This window comes from Coregonus lavaretus (genome assembly GCF_964263955.1).
Source record: "Coregonus lavaretus genome assembly, chromosome: 1".
NCBI lineage: Eukaryota > Metazoa > Chordata > Actinopteri > Salmoniformes > Salmonidae > Coregonus > Coregonus lavaretus.
The window spans coordinates 71,385,050-71,404,421 of NC_139988.1; the positions used below are offsets into that span (position 1 = coordinate 71,385,050).

Sequence of the window (19,372 nt, forward strand, 5' to 3'; positions counted from 1 at the left end):
TCTCCGGAGTTCTAGCTGCCACCGCTCTATGTTTCTTGTTTGTTTGGTTTGGTCTGTTAGTCACACCTGTTTTGTGTTATGTCTCATTTAGCACCCTATTTAGTTTCCTTGTTGTTAGTTTAGTGTTGTGTGTAATTGTTCGTGTCGTGTTTGCGCTACCCGTGTCGGTACGCTATTTTTCATAGCTTCCTCCTTGAGTATTACGCACCTGTGTGTGCGCTCGCTAATTACGCCTGTGTGCGTCCTTTTGCCTCCGGGCTGTTTGGATTTATTTTGTGTGCTCAAGTAAAGTCTTGTTGGACTTATCCTCTGCTGCCTGCGCCTGATTCTACACCACACCTATACACAGCAACGTGACAGAATTACACACCAGAACATGGAATCAGCAGGAGCACCCGTCGACACCATGGAGGAGCGTCTCCTTGGTCAAGAGCACCGTATCAACCGGATCGGGCACGCCTTGGAGGGCGTCATGGACACCCTTCGTCGATGGGAGACCAGCGGGGTTCCCACAGCCCCACCTATCGCACCATCACCACCGGACAGCCAGCCCGTCCATCGACCGGAACCCAGTGGGATTCGGCTCTCGCTCCCGAGGGCGTACGACGGCACCGCTGCCGGGTGTCAGGGGTTCCTCTTACAAGTGGAGCTCTACATTGCCACCATACACCCGGCGCCCTCGGGATACGAGAGCGTTTCCGCCCTCATCTCCTGTCTCACCGGCAAGGCGTTGGAGTGGGCCAACGCCGAATGGAGGGGAATAGACGCCGCCACAGTCACCTATGCGGAGTTCTCCCGTCGCTTCCGTGCGGTCTTCGACCATCCACCAGAGGGGAGAGCGGCGGGGGAACGTCTATTCCACCTCCGACAGGGGATGAGGAGCGCTCAGGAGTTTGCGCTGGAGTTCCGGACTCTAGCGGCTGATGCTGGGTGGAATGAGAGGGCCCTCATAGACCACTTCAGATGTAGCCTTCGGGAGGACGTCCGCAGGGAGTTAGCATGCAGGGACACTACACTAACATTTGACCAGCTGGTGGACATGGCCATTCGACTGGACAACCTGCTTGCGACCCGCGGACGTCCCAGGTGGGGGCCCCCCATTCCACCCTCCAGCGCCTCCGAGCAGTGTCCGATGGAGCTTGGAGGTGCTGGCGCTAGAGGGAGAAGAGGTAGGAGCCCGAGGGGGGCAGTCTCCTGCACCAAGTGTGGGCGCGGAGGGCACACCGCGGCTAGGTGCTGGGGAGGGTCCCCTGGTGAGGGAGAGGGCAGGTCATACAGTGGGGAGTCCTCCCAGGTGAGTAGGCGCCCTACTTACCCAGAGCTTTCTGTCGTACACATTACATTACCTGTTTGTTTCCCACAGGTTGCACCTCGGTCCCAGCATAAGGCGCTAGTCGATTCAGGCGCAGCTGGGAATTTTGTAGATCGGAGATTCTGTGTTAAGTTAGGGATTCCCCTCCTTCCAGTCGAAAAACCCTTTCCTGTACATGCCCTAGATAGTCGTCCGTTAGGATCTGGGTTGATTGGGGAGGTCACAGCGCCACTTAGGATGATGACGCAGGGGGGTCATGAGGAGACGATTCAACTCTATCTGATCGACTCTCCTGCGTATCCGGTGGTACTGGGGCTTCCCTGGTTGATGACCCATGATCCTACTATTTCGTGGCGAGAGAAGGCTCTTAAAGGGTGGTCTGCTCAGTGTGAGGGGTTATGTCTGGGTGTTTCCGTAGGGGCGACCTCGGTGGAGAGTCCGAACCAGATGCCAGCACTGCACATTCCTCCTGAGTATGAGGATTTGGCGCTCGTGTTTAGTAAGACCAGAGCGGCACAGTTGCCACCTCATAGACAAGGGGATTGTGCGATAGACCTCCAGACAGGAGCAGCGCTTCCGCGGAGCCATGTGTATCCTTTGTCACAGGAGGAGAAAAGGGCAATGGAAACTTACATTGCCGAGTCTCTGAGACAGGGATACATACGGTCCTCCACTTCTCCCGCGTCCTCGAGCTTCTTTTTTGTGAAGAAAAAGGATGGAGGTTTGCGTCCGTGTATTGATTACCGCGGTCTCAATCAGGTGACTGTGAAATATAGTTATCCACTTCCGCTGATTGGGACCATGACGGAGTCCTTACACGGGGCAAGGTTCTTCACAAAATTGGATCTCAGGAGCGCATATAACTTGGTGCGCATTAGGGAGGGCGATGAGTGGAAGACAGCATTTAGTACTACCTCCGGCCATTACGAGTATCTCGTCATGCCATATGGGTTAATGAATGCTCCATCAGTCTTCCAATCGTTTGTAGATGAACTTTTCCGGGACATGCAGGCGCAGGGAGTAGTGGTGTACATAGATGATATTCTTGTGTACAGTGCTACTCGGGCCGAGCATGTAGCCCTGGTGCGCAGGGTATTGAGGAGACTGTTGGAGCATGACCTGTATGTCAAAGCTGAGAAATGTCTGTTCTTCCAGGAGTCAGTTTCCTTTTTGGGTTACCAGTTGTCTGCGTCAGGGGTGAGAATGGAGGTGGACCGAGTGTCCGCCGTGCGTAATTGGCAAACCCCAACTACGGTGAAAGAGGTGCAGCGGTTCTTGGGTTTTGCGAATTACTACCGGAGGTTTATCCGGGGTTTTGGACAGGTGGCAGCTCCCATAACGTCTCTTCTGAAGGGGGGTCCGGTGCGCTTGCAGTGGTCGGCAGAGGCGGACAGGGCCTTTGGGAGACTGAAGGACCTGTTTACCTCGGCTCCGGTGTTGGCGCACCCGGATCCCACTTTACCCTTCCAAGTTGAGGTGGACGCGTCTGAGGCCGGTATCGGGGCAGTTCTTTCTCAACGATCCGGTACACCACCTAAGCTCCGCCCCTGTGCTTTTTATTCTAAGGAGCTCAGTCCGGCGGAGCGGAATTATGACGTAGGGGACAGGGAGCTGTTAGCCGTAGTACAGGCCCTAAAGGTGTGGAGGCATTGGCTTGAGGGGGCTCAGCACCCTTTCCTCATTCTGACCGACCATCGTAACCTGGAATACATTCGGGCAGCTAGGAGACTGAATCCTCGCCAGGCTCGATGGACTATGTTTCTCACCCGGTTTGTGTTCAAGATCACTTACATCCCTGGGTCCCAGAACGGGAAGGCAGATGCTCTGTCCCGTCGGTATGACACGGAGGAGAGGTGCGTGGAGTCCATTCCCATACTACCGGAGTCTTGTCTGGTGGCACCGGTGGTGTGGGAGGTCGATGCGGAGATCGAGCGGGCGTTACGCACCGAGCCTAGTCCTCCACAGTGTCCGGTGGGTCGGGCGTACGTCCCGCTCGAGGTCCGGGATCGGCTGATTTATTGGGCTCACACGTCCCCCTCCTCTGGACATCCGGGTATTGGCCGGACAGTGCACTGCCTTAGTACGAAGTACTGGTGGCCAACGTTAGCCAGGGATGTGAGGGTTTATGTCTCCTCCTGCTCAGTGTGTGCCCAGTGTAAGGCGCCCAGACACTTGCCCAGGGGTAAATTACAGCCCCTGCCCGTTCCACAACGACCCTGGTCTCACCTCTCGGTGGATTTTGTTACCGATCTTCCCTCCTCACAGGGGAATACCACCATCCTGGTCGTTGTGGATCGGTTCTCGAAGGCCTGTCGTCTCCTTCCCATGCCGGGTCTTCCTACGGCCCTACAGACCGCTGAGGCTCTATTTACTCACGTCTTCCGGCATTACGGGGTGCCCGAGGATATAGTGTCCGATCGAGGCCCCCAGTTTACCTCCAGAGTCTGGAGAGCATTTATGGAACGTTTGGGGGTCTCGGTGAGCCTTACCTCGGGTTACCACCCGGAGAGTAATGGGCAGGTTGAACGAGTCAACCAGGATGTGGGTAGGTTTCTGAGGTCATATTGTCAGGGCCGGCCGGAGGAGTGGGCGAGATATGTGCCCTGGGCCGAGATGGCACAGAACTCTCTCCGCCACTCCTCCACCCAACTAACCCCTTTCCAGTGTGTGTTAGGGTACCAGCCGGTTCTGGCACCGTGGCATGAGAGCCAGATCGAGGCCCCCGCTGTGGATGAGTGGGTGCGGCGCTCGGAGGAGACGTGGGACGCTGCACACGTCCATCTGCAGCGTGCCATACGTCGACAGAAGACGAGCGCCGACCTACACCGCAGTGAGGGGCTAGTGTACGCACCTGGAGATCGAGTCTGGCTCTCAACCAGAAACCTGCCCCTCCGCCTGCCCTGCCGGAAGCTGGGTCGGCGGTTTGTGGGGCCTTTTAAAGTCCTGAGGAGATTGAACGAGGTGAGTTACAGGTTAGAACTACCTATTGATTACAAGAATATTAACCCCTCGTTCCATGTGTCTCTCCTCAGGCCGGTGGTAGCTGGTCCACTCCAGGACTTTGAGATTGAGGAGACTCCTCCGCCCCCGTTGGACATCGAGGGGGCTCCGGCGTACACTGTTCGGACCATCCTGGATTCGAGACGCCGGATGGGGGGTCTCCAATATCTCGTGGAGTGGGAGGGGTACGGTCCGGAGGAGCGGTGCTGGGTGCCGAGGAGGGACATTCTGGATCCGTCCCTGATGACCGAATTCCATCGTGGTCATCCTACGCGCCCTGCTCCGCGTCCTCCTGGTCGTCTCCTGTCACGGTTTCGGCCGAGGCGGCTCCTCCTCCTTGTTCGGGCAGGTTTCGCCGGTCGTCGTCTCCGGAGTTCTAGCTGCCACCGCTCTATGTTTCTTGTTTGTTTGGTTTGGTCTGTTAGTCACACCTGTTTTGTGTTATGTCTCATTTAGCACCCTATTTAGTTTCCTTGTTGTTAGTTTAGTGTTGTTTGTAATTGTTCGTGTCGTGTTTGCGCTACCCGTGTCGGTACGCTATTTTTCATAGCTTCCTCCTTGTGTGTTAGGAGAGTATTACGCACCTGTGTGTGCGCTCGCTAATTACGCCTGTGTGCGTCCTTTTGCCTCCGGGCTGTTTGGATTTATTTTGTGTGCTCAAGTAAAGTCTTGTTGGACTTATCCTCTGCTGCCTGCGCCTGATTCTACACCACACCTATACACAGCAACGTGACACTGGCTGAATTCTGGCAAAGAGTATGTTCTTTTATCTCAGCATGTCTACAGATTCTCCCTTCTCCCTGTTTTTGTTTGCTTGGAAATGTTGATACTGGAGACTGTTATCAGAAGAAGCTGTGTAACCTAGTATTTATAGCGGCTAGGAAATGCATTGCCCTTTAATTGGAAGGTTGGCTATCCTCCCACAATGTCAAAATGGATGGGAGAAATGTCAAATTATGTATCACTCGATTTGATTTATTACAAGATTAAGGGTATACTGTGCAACTTTCATAAGGTCTGGATGCCTTATATGGAATCCTGTATGACAAAAGGAGTCTGTATTGAAAACATGCCTACGTCAGGGCCTAACACATCTGAAAACAATAATGAATGTTTCACTAAGATCCTAAAGCTGAGTGCGGTGTGTTGGGTTGGGGCGCTGCAGGGCGGTGGACCCCTAGGGGCAGGACGGGGCGATCCAGCTATACTGTGTGCAAGTAAAAGATCTCTACAGTACTATTAGGCCTATGATATGAATTACTGTGCCCTCTGTAATTATTGGGACAGTGAAGCAGTTTTCTTCTTTTGGCTCTATACTCCAAAAGTTTGGATTTGAAATCAAACCATGACTGTGAAGTTAAAGCACAGACTGTCAGCTTTCATTTGAGGGTATTTTCACCCATATAGGGTGAACCATTTAGAAATTACAGCACTTTTTAGGGGAGCAAAAGTATTTGGTCCCACATTCATAGCACACAATGACTACATCAAGCTTGTGACAATACACATTTGTTGGATGCATTTGCTGTTTGTTTTGGTTGTGTTTCAGATTATTTTGTGCCCAATAGAAATGAATGGTAAATAATGTATTGTGTCATTTTGGAATAACTTTTTTAGTAAATAAGAATATAATTTGTTTCTAAACTACCGTGATTATGGATAACCCTGAATGAATTGTGAATAATGATGAGTGAGAAAGTTACAGACGCACAAATATCATACCCACAAGACATGCTCACCTCTCACCATTACAATAACAGGGGTGATTAGCGTTTTTTTGGGGGTATGATATTTGTGCGTCTATAACTTTCTCACTCATCATTATTCACGATTCATTCAGGATTATCCATAATCACGGTAGCATCCACATTCATGTACAAGTGTTTAGAAACATATTATATTGTTATTTACAATAAATGTGATCCCAAAATGACACCAAGAGTGTCATATTAGATTTAGTAGAAATTCAGGAAATGAGCTTTAGATTGCCAAAGAATTCAGAGGGAGGACCCCCAGACCCCCCACCAGGTTAAGTCCCCCCCATTTCTAAAACCAAAGTTGCGCCCTTGCACTGGCCCCAGCTCACCTTCAAAATCCAGATGTCTAAAGCTTTGGAGATAGAAGTCTCTTTCCTCTTCCTCTTTTTCCTCGTCTTTTGTAACAACTTCCTCCAGCCCTGTAGACCTGTCAAAGCTGCCACCGTCATCACCAAACTGAGACCTACATTGAGGGGATCGCAAGGGCACCAGGTTTAACAGAGGTTCTATCCCAAATGGCACCCTATTCCCTATATCGTGCAATACTTTTGACCAGAGCCCGGCTCTGGTCAAAAGTAATGCACTACATACGGAATAGGGTGCTATTTGGGACGCAGATATAGATAGAGGAATATCCTCAGAGATCAATCTATTAAATGACAGAGAAAATATCTACGCATATATGTAATATAAGAGAAAAGTGTTATTCTTAAATGAAATTATATTTTGCAATCAACAAAGATGTCTGCCTATAGATCAGATTCTAAAACTATTTTGAATCCCCTTGACATGTACCAGTTAAACTTGATTCATCAAGCCCATCCAAGGGATTCTTAAACTTATTTCATAGGACAGTATAATCCGCTGCATTACTGGCCAATTGTTACTCAATTAACCAACTGATTACTGTATACACTGCGATTGGAGGGGCTATCATCTTATCTGGATTGCATTCAAGGCATGTAGCATTAACCCACTGGGCACACACTGGTTGAATCAATGTTGCTTCAACGTATTTTGTCAACGACTTGGAAAATACATTGAATATGAAGAAAGTCATCAACCAGTACTGTTTGCTTCTAATTTCAACCAGCATTATAAACATTGAAATTAGGGTAACACCTAAACTTAAATACATTGAATTAACCTGACTAACATCTTGTTACATCAATCTAATTGCTATGTATACAGTACTATGTATATATTGAAATTGAATTTAAAATTCCACATAGAAACTCAAAAACCCTTTTTGGGGTGGTTGAAATTATGTTGAATTTTAGCTTCGATTAGACATATTTTATTTGACCTTGTTTCAATGTTGATAGTAAAATGGTATGTTTGAGTCAACGCCATTGTTTCAGTGTCATGCCATCGACCTAAATAAAGAGGTATATTGAAATAAAATGGGAAGCCACAGTCCAACTATTTCTGCCTGAACATTGACTCCTACTGGTAAACGAGGGGTAATGCACTTCAATGAGAATGAGTCTACCATCCAGATGCCTTTGGTTTTGGAAACAAGCTGTGTCCGAGCTATCATGTTAACACATTTAGACATTGATCAGCCTAAATACCTAAATAATATTGAATAGTTGAAAGTAACTCCTCTAAGTTTTCTTACACAAGATGTATGTGAAAGTAAATTCAGAGTGAGGTTGGGTTTATGTAGGCTACATTGACATCTGATTTGCCCTACAAAGGACACCATCATTTCAACGTGTAGCTATGTATACTATCATTTATCCATGGTTGATTGTATCTTTGGAAGTTTAGAAGTAGTTACCATTGGCCTTATAAATAGGATGTCAAATTCATTATATTAATAATACACTTTTACCTTTGGATATTGTCTTGTATATGAAGGATGGTTGGTTGGTTTCAAATTAAATCTACAATGTATTAATACATTGGATTCCCGTCTCCATATCAACCAAAAAGGTGAAAAATAGGACTACGTGCATTTAATGTTTGATTTGATTTAGTGCTATTCTTTAACTTTTTGGGTGAGATGGAGTAGTGAATCCAACATATCAATCATTAATTTGTTGACAAACTGGATATTGAATGGTGAACGCAACCAAATATCAACATTTGAAGGAGATGTATCTTCTGCTTGGATAGTATATATACTGTATATTATGAACTGTTTTTTCCCAAAGCTAAGCAGGGTACATACAGGTAGGCATCTGTATGGTAGACTTGTTCTCACTAAGTGTGTTACCCTGCACATACCAGTAGGAGTCACTGTTCAGGGAGGAATTGTTGGACTGTGGCTTCACATCTTCTTTGAAACAAGGTCAAATAAAATATGTCTATTCATATTCAACATAATGTCAACCATCAAATATATATGGCATTTGCATTGTGAGAGAATAGGGATAACTCACATTGTTAAAGGTATGTAGAGGGGGGAGTCTTGTTCCTCATAGGCCGTGGCATTGCGCTGCTGAGAGAGAGAGAGACCTGAATTTCAATGAAATTCACCCCAATCCTGTTTTTACACCTCCTCACGTGACTTACCACATCGAGCGAGAGATCTGTAGCTACTGACATGTTTCTCAAGTCCTCTAGTCCGTCAGTTTTTGACAAGTCAGCAATTTTTTCATATAACCTGCAATACATCACAAGGTCATCCATGGCACAGAAAAGAGCGGGAACTCAAAGTTGCATGACACTTTTCAAAGTGTATCTGAAAGACAGGGGTTCTACTTTGACATAAGGCCCCTATCAGTGTTGAACACCCCTTGCACTGGGGCTCTGCTTGAATGGCCCTCAGCCCATCTTAAAACTGTAATCTACATGCAGCCTCTGTCAGTGATCTCACACACAGGACAACATACAATCGTCACCTGATATTGTAGATAAATGGTGGAAAAATGAACAAACATTCTCTGAGCCTACACCACAATTGTTTTACTGACTATGGGTTGTTGAGGTTTGTGTTATCAGTTACTTATTAAAAATCTAAAAGAATAGGTTTTAAGGAAAATAAAAATAGGTTGAAAATAGTAAACCAACATAGAGCACAAAACATTTAAGTATATACACACTGGGAAAATGTCTCATGTTGAGGGTATTTCAATAAGTATAAGGATTTAGCCTAAAACACCAGATTATCCATAAATAGTTACAATTTGGTTTGAGAGATATTCAATTAGGCATTCATTTCCATTTAGTGTCTTACGTTATAAACAGATCATTCTGCATTCATTAGATAATTCATAATTTGTCTGGAAACAATATTACACTCAACATAGTTTTTTATTTTTTTATTTTTTTACACGTTTACACCTTTGTTATAGAACACGATCATGAATGTACAGGGCTTCACACTGCACTTCTACAACCCAAAGGCTTAATAAATAAATAATACAATTAGATTAGATTAAATTGATCTCATCTTACCCGGGGAGAGGTATTCCAGATATGGCGAAGTGCCAGGACGTTCAAATGACACAGAAGGCGCAAGTCTGTGATCAACAAACATAATGGACAAGGGTAGCAACACCCACCTCTGGGGTACCCCTCTCCAAAACAGTTCCGCTCAACTTTTACAATACGCACTGATCTACAATCAGTTTATACTCTTTCCTCTTGGTTATATGATCTAGAATAGGTTTAGGGTGAGCTGATCCCAGATCAGCGCTCAGGGGCTCCTGTTCAATAGCCTGGGGGCTCATGAAATGGTAACACCCCCATCGACCACTTTGTTCTTCCCACCCCCATTGCCATCCATGAATGAGGACGAGATAAACCTCTGTCCAGGGGTACACAGTTTTATCGCCCATCCACATCTGGCTGACACAGGGGGCTATCCCACCACAGATCATCTCCTCCCTAACCCCCATCCCGCCCTCCAAGGGGCCATTGGTAGGGCCCCTCCACAACAGACGTACAACTGAGTGACAAGCAGAAAATAGGCCAACAATGTGCTAGTTTTAGTCAATGGGGAGGTTAGATTGATAAATGGGGCTAAAGTAGAGAGAATTATATCTTAATGTTTGGTTATGACATACTTTGGCCCATGTTTTTGGGGATTCCCTTTTTGAGGGGGGCCAGGGGCTTCATTTAGCAAAGGTGCACTTGCACAAAAACACTAAAATGCTTTGAACACACCTACAGCGTCATTGCGAAAAATGGTATGCAGCATCATCTGGATATGTGTGCAACAAAAGTTTAACATTCACCTTCTGCTACCATTTCTGTCAAGCCATACAATTTGATGCATACGTTTGATTTATCCAATGTATGCACCACACAGAACGCACTGCAACTGCCTCTGCAACGCAATGCTGCAAGGCAAACACAGTGTTCCATTGGAAATGAATGTACTTATGGTGTACCAAAATGCAATGACGCTATAGGTGTGATCGAGGTGTAAACCTTGCGTGTGCCAGTTCTCCACAAATGTTGGTATTTATACATTTTGAACTTGAGGGAAAGTGTGTGTGTCTCCAAGCACAGCTCAGACCATGGGTGCACACAACTTCTAATGGTTGATCAATTGTATTGCAAGCAAATATTGTTTTTATGGGGTAAATGGAGGTGTTTGATGCACAGGAAATATAATAAAGGTAGGCTAATAAAAACATTAAAACGTGGGCCTAATGATTAAACAGATGCATTTGCCATTGCATGTACTGAACAAAAATATAAACGCAACATGTAAAGTGTTGGTCCCATGTTTCATGATCTGAAATAAAATATCCCTGAAAATGTCCATATGCACAAAAAGCTTATTTCCCTCAAATTTGGTGTTCAAATTGTGCAATTGGCATCCTGACTGCAGGAATGTCCACCAGAGCTGTTGGCAGAGAATTTTATGTTCATTTCTCTACCATAAGCCATCTCCAACTTCGTTTTAGAGAATTTGGCAGTACATCCAACTGGCCTCACAACCACAGACCATGTGTAACCATGCCAGCCCAGAACCTCCACATCTGGCTTCTTCACCTGTGGGAGGATCTGAGACCAGCCACCAGGACAGCTGATGAAACTGTGGGTTTGCACAACCTAAGAATTTCGGCAGAAACTGTTAGAAACCTTCTCAGGGAAGCTCATCTATGGTGCTCACTGTCCTCATCAGGGTCTTGACCTGACTGCAGTTCGTTGTCGTAACCGACTTCAGTGGGCAAATGCACCTTCGATGGCCACTGGCATGCTGGAGAAGTGTGCTCTTCACGGATTAATACCGGTTTCAGCTATACTGGGCAGATGGCAGACAGCGTGTATGGCGTCGTGTGGCGGAGCGGTTTGCTGATGTCAATGTTGTGAACAGAGTGCCCCATTGTGGCGGTGGGGTTACGGTATGGGCAGGCATAAACTACAGACAACGAACACAATTGCATTTTATCGATGGCTATTTGAATGCACAGAGATACTGTGACCAGATCCTGAGGATTTCCTTATATGAACTTTAACTCAGTAAAATCTTCTGAAATTGTTGCATCATAATTGTTGCATATATTGCAGGACATGTCTCTCCTTTTCTGACATGACTGGTTTATTCCCGCTGCACATTTTAGGCTACCATTTATCCATTGCTCATTCAAAAGCCAAGCATGCTCGAAAGTAAATTGACCGGTAGCAAAATGTCTGACAGTAGGTAGGTTACAGTATTGCTGTGCGGTAGGACCTCAACATAATAGCCTATTTATTTCAGAGGCACCAAGGCAGCCACAATCAAATACTGATTAGTAAAATAATGAACAGCAATTAGAATTTTGCATAGAAGCATGGGCTGAAGCTTTTACTTTTAAATTGTTCGAATAGACACTCAATCTTGCAGAATGCACTGCCAGTGTTTGGCACTCTCTATAGGCGGCATGCATTTAATGCGTTTAATAAAGTCACTGCAAAAGATTAACACATTCTGCCCACATGTCTACAGATATAGTTTATTTTAGAAACTGTCATGGCACAGTTCCAACATCTCCAAATCATACAGCAAATGAGGGCGTTTTTGTTACCACTAGAGTTGAATGGAGGGTGTTTTTCAGGCAGGGTTATAACGCTTGTTCATGAGCACACATATATAGTATGGCTCTGATTTATCAAAGAATGTTACGTGCGACCGATAAATCCCAATAATTTGTTGCACACGCAAATCCTAGAATCTCCACATAGGGCTGCATTTAGTAAGAAATATACCCACGGTCGATAAATGAGGCCCCAAGGGTAGTGAACGAGCACTACAACCCCGCCTGGAAAACGCCCTCCAATCACTTTTTATGGTAACAAAAACGCCCTCATTTGCTGTATGATGTGGAAATATTGGACCAGGGCCATGTCAGTTTCCTAAAAGAAAGCGCAAAAGCATATTTTATCAAATTTCTGTAGAGGTGTGGGCAGAATGTATTCATCTTTTGCAGTGACTTTTCAAACTGAAAATGCATGCCACCTATAGGGAGTGCCAAACACTTACTGCGCATTCTGCAATATTGATTGTCTATATGAATATATCCGCAGTGCTTAATTTGAGACACCTCTCAATTTTGGACTGTTTTGTTCCGGAACCCATTTGCCAGGATCAGTACCTCTCTTGGCATGATAAATAATTATCACTGTTTGCAATGTAAAAAGTGTAATAAAATAAATCAGAGTCAATTCAAGTTGCCTTCTCTGTAATTCCCCTGCCCCCTAAAAAACGTTATGTGAAAACATGCCTGATATTCTAAGAATTGATTCGTGTTGGGCCGGCCCGGTTTTATGGTTTGCGCAACATTGTAGCCTGTATAGACGAATGCGTGGGTATTGCTGTGGTTAGAGAGAGAAGCGCGCCTGTATCTCTCACAGAACTAGAATGAGATTCACTTTCTATGATCTCTCTCCCTCTCTCTGCTCTGGGAGACATGCTCCTGCAATTCTTATCTCTCCAGCGTTGCACTTCATCATTTATTTCCTTTAGAATCATACACTCTTAGAAAAAAGGGTGCTATCTAGAAACAAAAAGGGTTCTTCCGCTGTCCCCATAGGAGAACCACTTTTGGTTCCAGGTAGAACCCTTTCCACAGAGGGTTCTAAATGGATCTCAAAAGAGTTCTACCTGGAACCAAAGAGGGTTCTACCTGGAACCAAAAAGGGTTTTCCTATGGGGAGAACCGCAGAACCCTTTTGTAGCCGCGGGAAGGGTGCTGGAGGTGCCGCAGCACCCCTGAGAAATTGAAATACATTTGCCAAAGTTATAGAATTACTGCTGTCTGTTGAGAAATAAATGAAAATAATTTAGAATACTACACCAGGAGTATGCCTATAATTTAGCCACAGATGATCAATAGCTTATTTTATTTTTAAATAGCCTAGCTGCAGATTGTGTGTAGCCCAATCACAAGGCATGCCTACGGTCTGGAACGCGCGGCAAATATGTGAGTGAACAGCATAGAGCCAAAACAGGTCTTTTGCAATATTTCAAACAGCCAAACATCGCGGGAAAACACAGGTTTGAAAGCAAGTGGATTCTGCTGAAAAGAGAAGACTAATCTGTCTGTAGGCTACCAAATATGTGATCAACTTTCAAATAGGATTACTGAGCGAACAGCATGGTTTTACAAAGTAAAACAATGCGTTACAAAGTAAAACAAGAGAGAGATAGGCTTTTGACAAGAGCGCATCGGCCATCGCGGGTGAGTGAGATGCGCATCCTTGGGTGAGTGAGTGAAACTGGAAAGCTTTTTTAGGACTATAATTTCCTTCTCATATTGTACAATATGTGTCTCCTCACACCTATGCCTACTGATGGATTCAAGACAAGGTCGTTTTTATTGATCTCAGATTCTCAATTTGTGAGGTATTAAAAAAGATTATGCTAAAGTCTCCAGTCATCTAAGATTATGTAGAATTGCATTTAATGCGTTTAAAAAAGGCAAAATTTTTCCCGGACCCTAGGCAACAACAAAAAAATGCGTTACCTCAGAGCCCCCCAGGTCAGCCCCCTCTTGGCTCACTTTTTGTTCTGGCACCTCCCAATTTACAAATTAAGCACTGTATATCCGAACAATTTAAAAGTAGGCTAAATGCCTACAGCCCACACTTCAATGCAAAATATGAATTGTTATTCAATATTTTGTTTATCAATACATGATTGTGTTTCTATCTCCTTCCTTGATTTAGGCTCTGAGATTAAATAAGCTATGATGTTGCGCTCCTTATGCACAGCAATATTGTAGCCTACCCATACTGTCAAATATTTTAAATAGGCTATGTCTATTTAATTTAGAGCCAGGTTGGCTATTTGCAACCTTGTCTCAGAGCCTTTTGTATTATCCTGTACATAAATTCAAGACACTCATTTAGTGTGAAATGTTACGTTTTGTATAATATGTTATGTTTTGTATGGTTTGTAATAATTTGTGGATATCCATCACACATTTCGTATGATGTTGCAAATTACAATTCGTATTATATGTTCCGAAATTGCAAAACCTACAATATGTTACGTATTTGCGAAACTTATTATAGTTAGGAATTCTAGCTAGGTGGCTAATGTTAGCTAGCTCGCTAACGTTAGCTAGGCTAGGGGTTAGGGGTTATTGTTAAGGTTGGGTTTAAGTTTAGGAGTTAGATTAAAGTGTTAAGGTTAGGGTTAGGCGAAGGGTTAGCCAAAAGGGTTAAGGTTAGGGTTAGGGGAAAGGTTAGCTAACATGCTAAGTAGTTGCAAAGTAGCAAAAAGTAGTAGGTAGTTGAAAAGTTGCTAATTGGCTAAAGTTGTCCGTGATGAGATCAAACTCGCAACATTTGGGTTGCTAGACGTTCGCATTATACGCCCACCCATCCACCCCGGCCACCCCATAAGTAACCATCTGTCTTATGTAACCATACCAAATGTAACATATCATACTGGTGATTTACGTACAGAATAATACGAAATGCTCTGACCAGGCTGCTATTTAATGAGCAATGGATAAATGGTAGCCTAATTTTTATTGTGTAGTGGGAATAAAGCAGTCATGTCAGAAAAGGAGAGACATGCCCTGCAATATGATTATGATTTAGGCCTATATAATAAAAAGTAAAATAAATAGGCCTATATGAATTAGACAACATGCTGCTATATACAGTATATGCATATATGCAATATTTGCTTGCAATACAGTTGATCACCTACTAGAAGTTGTACTTATGCATGGTCTGATATTTGCGTGGAGATAAGCACACATTCCCGTCAAGTTCAAAATGGGTAAATACCAACCTTTGTGGGAAAACTGTTTAGTCATTTTTGTGCACACATACCTTTGATAAATGAGGCCCCTGGTGAGGGATGTCTTTATGACAAGAAAAAAGTGAACTCATATCAAATGGAGAAGAAGCTGACATGAAAAGATGATTGGAGAACTTGTTCTACCTGTTATTACAGTGACTGAATTACTTCATTATACCATTTCATAACATATTAATTTCATAACATGTCATCATCATTGGACCGACCCTTGAAATAGTGCAATTAGGCAAGTCCTCCATCTTGAAAACTGAAGATGTTGTAAAGAATACTGGTTACTGTAAATTGGGCACATTTACATTTGTGTTTATAGCTACTTGTTTTATAACCCATGGCTACAATAGTTACTAGTCCAGCTTTGAAAGTCAACATGAAAGCAGGCCTGTCCGAGATTTCAGTCATCATACTGATATGAAGGCCTAGTAGAGTTATTTTGGGAGCAGAGTGTCAGAAACATTGTCACCTACCCATGCTAACATGAGGCAATTGGCCAAGTGCCAGGTCAGGCCTCTTAGTGATTGGGCAGAGACTATTTTTTGTCCATTTCCAATAAATAATGGACGCCTCCTTTTACTTCTGCTATTATCACATATAGAAAAGTCATTATTACAAGGTCTATGGTAAGTAAATAACAGAAAGTTATAATAAAATAATAAAAAAATAATATAATTGGTGTTATAGTCAAAGTGTAGGTAGCAGGCCAACCAAATGTAGGCCTACTATTTGAAATTAGATTTTGATATTGTGGAACCCTTGGAGGAGTCTGCATTGATGTGTTGCATTCCATTTATTTCCAGCAAAGATGTATGGGCAATTGATTATATAGCCACAGAATAGAGGTTTTGATATAAACATTTATGAAAATTGTGATGACAATATTTTTTATGATTGAAAGCTGCTGATATTGTTCACTGGAACATTATTTGTGCAGCAAGTTGTAATGCAATTAGACTTTAGGTTTAAAAACATGACAGAGACGTGGCTATGCGTTAGAGAGAAAAGTGGGTTTTGGTGAGTGCACTAGTGGAAAAAAGACATGTGTTATCACTGGTGATGGAAAATGTTAGTTGGCTATCAGTACCATACATGTGGTGCTTACTCCAAAGGCCACTATCTGGCCCAGAAAGACAGTGTGAGGAGAGGGTGTGTGTGTCTCACACAACACCATGGGTCTACAAACTCAACTCCATGCGGAGACCATGCTTGTTTCCATTATACGATTAAAATAGCAAAAAATGCAAGATACAGTATATGTTCCAAAATTGCCGTTTGAATGTAATATGTTATAGTACTATACATTACAGTACATTACGCTGTCATCACATTAGACAATACTCTTGCACTACCCATGAAAATTTACTGAACATAATAACATTTCCATAATTTCTATCCCATGTGTGATCAGTATGAAAAATGTATGCACTCACTAACTGTAAGTCGCTCTGGATAAGAGCGTCTGCTAAAATGACTAAAATGTAAAAATTGAAGACATCTTTCACAATCATTAATGGAAAAAAATAATGTATTGTTCAGATATAATTACAACATAGGTCTACTGTAATCAAAAAGACTCCATCAAAACTTCTTAACGTTTTGTACACTCTGTGTAGATCATAATTTATATTTTTCTACATTACAAACATACATTTTCATTATGTAGTTCTCAAAATCTGTATTAGACAAACCAGTTTAAATAATAATAATATGCCATTTAGCAGACGCTTTTATCCAAAGCGACTTACAGTCATGCGTGCATAAATTTTTTTGTGTATGGGTGGTCCCGGGGATCGAACCCACTACCTTGGCGTTACAAGCGCCGTGCTCTACCAGCTGAGCTACAGAGGACCACAGTTTAAAATCTATAAGTTTACCAAACGGTTAAGTGATTATCAATTAAGAAAAAGTAAGTAATGTGAGCATTGCATTGTGACAGGCAAATAATTTATATGAACATGTATTGCAATGTGACTGTGTGATTTTGTGTGTTGTACTTAGTCAACTGCAAACGTGCTTTGAGTTTTGAAACAACTGCCTTTTTGACGATCTGTTTTGAGATTTGTACTCTAGTTGTGAAAATGACATCAAAGCGCAAAAAAAAAAAAAATATCTGTATTATATGCCTGGACATATAATTTTGAATTACATTTAAATAACTTATAATTTCTAAAACTACAGAACATAAATCTTTATATAATCTATATACAAATGTAAAATATTGACTGACTGAGTTTGATGTGCTAGTTCTGATTAGCTGATTCCTTTCCTGACTATAGGAGGGAAACATACATGACTCAGTATGAAAATGTATGCACTCACTAACTAAGTCGCTCTGGATAAGAGAGTCTGCTAAATGACTAAAATGTGAATGTAAACGCTAGTGGGTGATGGATTTCATCCATTGAAAAAAAGAGGGGACCAAACAGCAGAGGGCAGTATTGTATTGCAAATACCAATACTTGACATTGTCACTAGCAACTGGATGGGATACACACAAATTACATTTAGGGTGTGTTCATGACATGTTGGAAACTCGGAAATACGAGCTTTCGAGTGGGAAAAATCAATTTCAACGGCCCACCAACTCATAATTACAAATCGGACACTCGGGTATCAGTACTCCGACTTCTCCGACATGCTGAACTCTGATTTCATCTACTAAGGAAATTACTTTGACGATAGCAACAACAAAAGGTTATTTATCAAAAACAATCTATTTATATGATTATTGAACACTATAATTTGTTCACGAGTGTATTAGCTGTACTTTTGTTTATGGTTGACATAGCTAGTTTGCGTAGGTACGTCAACCACTCTGACGTAGCTAGAGTTCAAAGCAAGTGAATACACCCAATTTGTTGCTACGAGTTTAGAAGATGGATTTCCAAACACTGATTTATGATTATATAGAGCAATATTTCCATTGTGTAACTTTCAGCAATCAAACCATAGCTGAGTTACTTGAAAGAAGGAAAGCAGGAAGGATTCATCTTAAATTAATTTGATCTGGACCCCAATTTAGCTGTTTTGGGTTGTTTTTGGATTGTTGAAACAAAACAGACACAGTTAACTTGACAATGATGACAAAAGACATTCAAGCCAGTGAAAATGGATGGAAAGCTGTTATAAATCAATGCTCACTCAGTATTGCAGCTTTTGTCCTAAATATTATTAGTCTTTGCAGATATGATATGAAGGGAAGTGTCAGTACTTTACAATCTTTTTGGAATAAAAACACATTATTTGTGAGTCTGTACTATTTCAGCATGTACTCATCTGACACAGGAGAATGTGGTGTTCAGCATCTCTCTCTCTCCCCCCTCTTTCCTCTCTCTCTCTCTCTCTCTCTCTCTCTCTCTCTCTCTCTCTCTCTCTCTCTCTCTCTCTCTCTCTCTCTCTCTCTCTCTCTCACTCTTTACCCCTCTCTCTCCAACCACCCCATTTCCTTGAACACAGAAAGGTTGCGGTTCGGTCACTAGGTCATGGTGAACTCTGATATCCTCCCGGATCACAATGCGCTAATTCGACCCTGATTAACTTTGAACCTTGAACCCTAACCTCAGTAAGAGGATGAAATCAATGACGCATTGTGGGCCATACCAAAGGCCACTGGCTGATGGGTCAACGTGGTGACGGCATGAGCATCACATCATCACTTGACATTTGTCTCATCCTTTTGTCCCTTTATCTGTCTCCATATCCATCTCCATATCTCCCCCACTCCAACTCTCTTTCTACACTCTTCTTTACACACTCAGTGTCTCTTGAAATTATCCCTAGCCATGTCATACATACACCAACAGATACATCCCACTGGGCACAGACGTCAATTCAACATCTATTCCACGTTGGTTCAACGTAATTTAGTTGAAATTATGTGGGAACAACGTTGATTCAACCAGTGTGTGCCCAGTGGGATGAGTTCACAAATTCAATCACTAGAATCGGACTTTGAAATAGGAAAAGGAAAAAACTAATGAAAGAAAAGTCAACATTGAATGAATCTTGTCTAATGAAAGAAGGACGAATGAGAGAACAATAATGGGTGTTGGGGGAGCTCCAGGTACAAAATGAACAGGAGAACAGAACAGG

General features: G+C 43.2%; 1 pseudogene across 1 annotated transcript in view; it reads right to left on the reverse strand.

Moving 5' to 3' along the window:
- Positions 1-10,197, reverse strand: part of LOC311133914 (band 3 anion exchange protein-like) — a 40,196-nt pseudogene extending 29,999 nt beyond the window's left edge. Inside the window, exons 1-2 of the transcript in view lie at positions 10,190-10,197; positions 6,399-6,532 (exon numbers count right to left, since the gene is read on the reverse strand). The product of the transcript in view is annotated as a band 3 anion exchange protein-like (transcript). The remainder of the gene's footprint in view (positions 1-6,398; positions 6,533-10,189) is intronic.
- Positions 10,198-19,372: the final 9,175 nt, after the last annotated feature.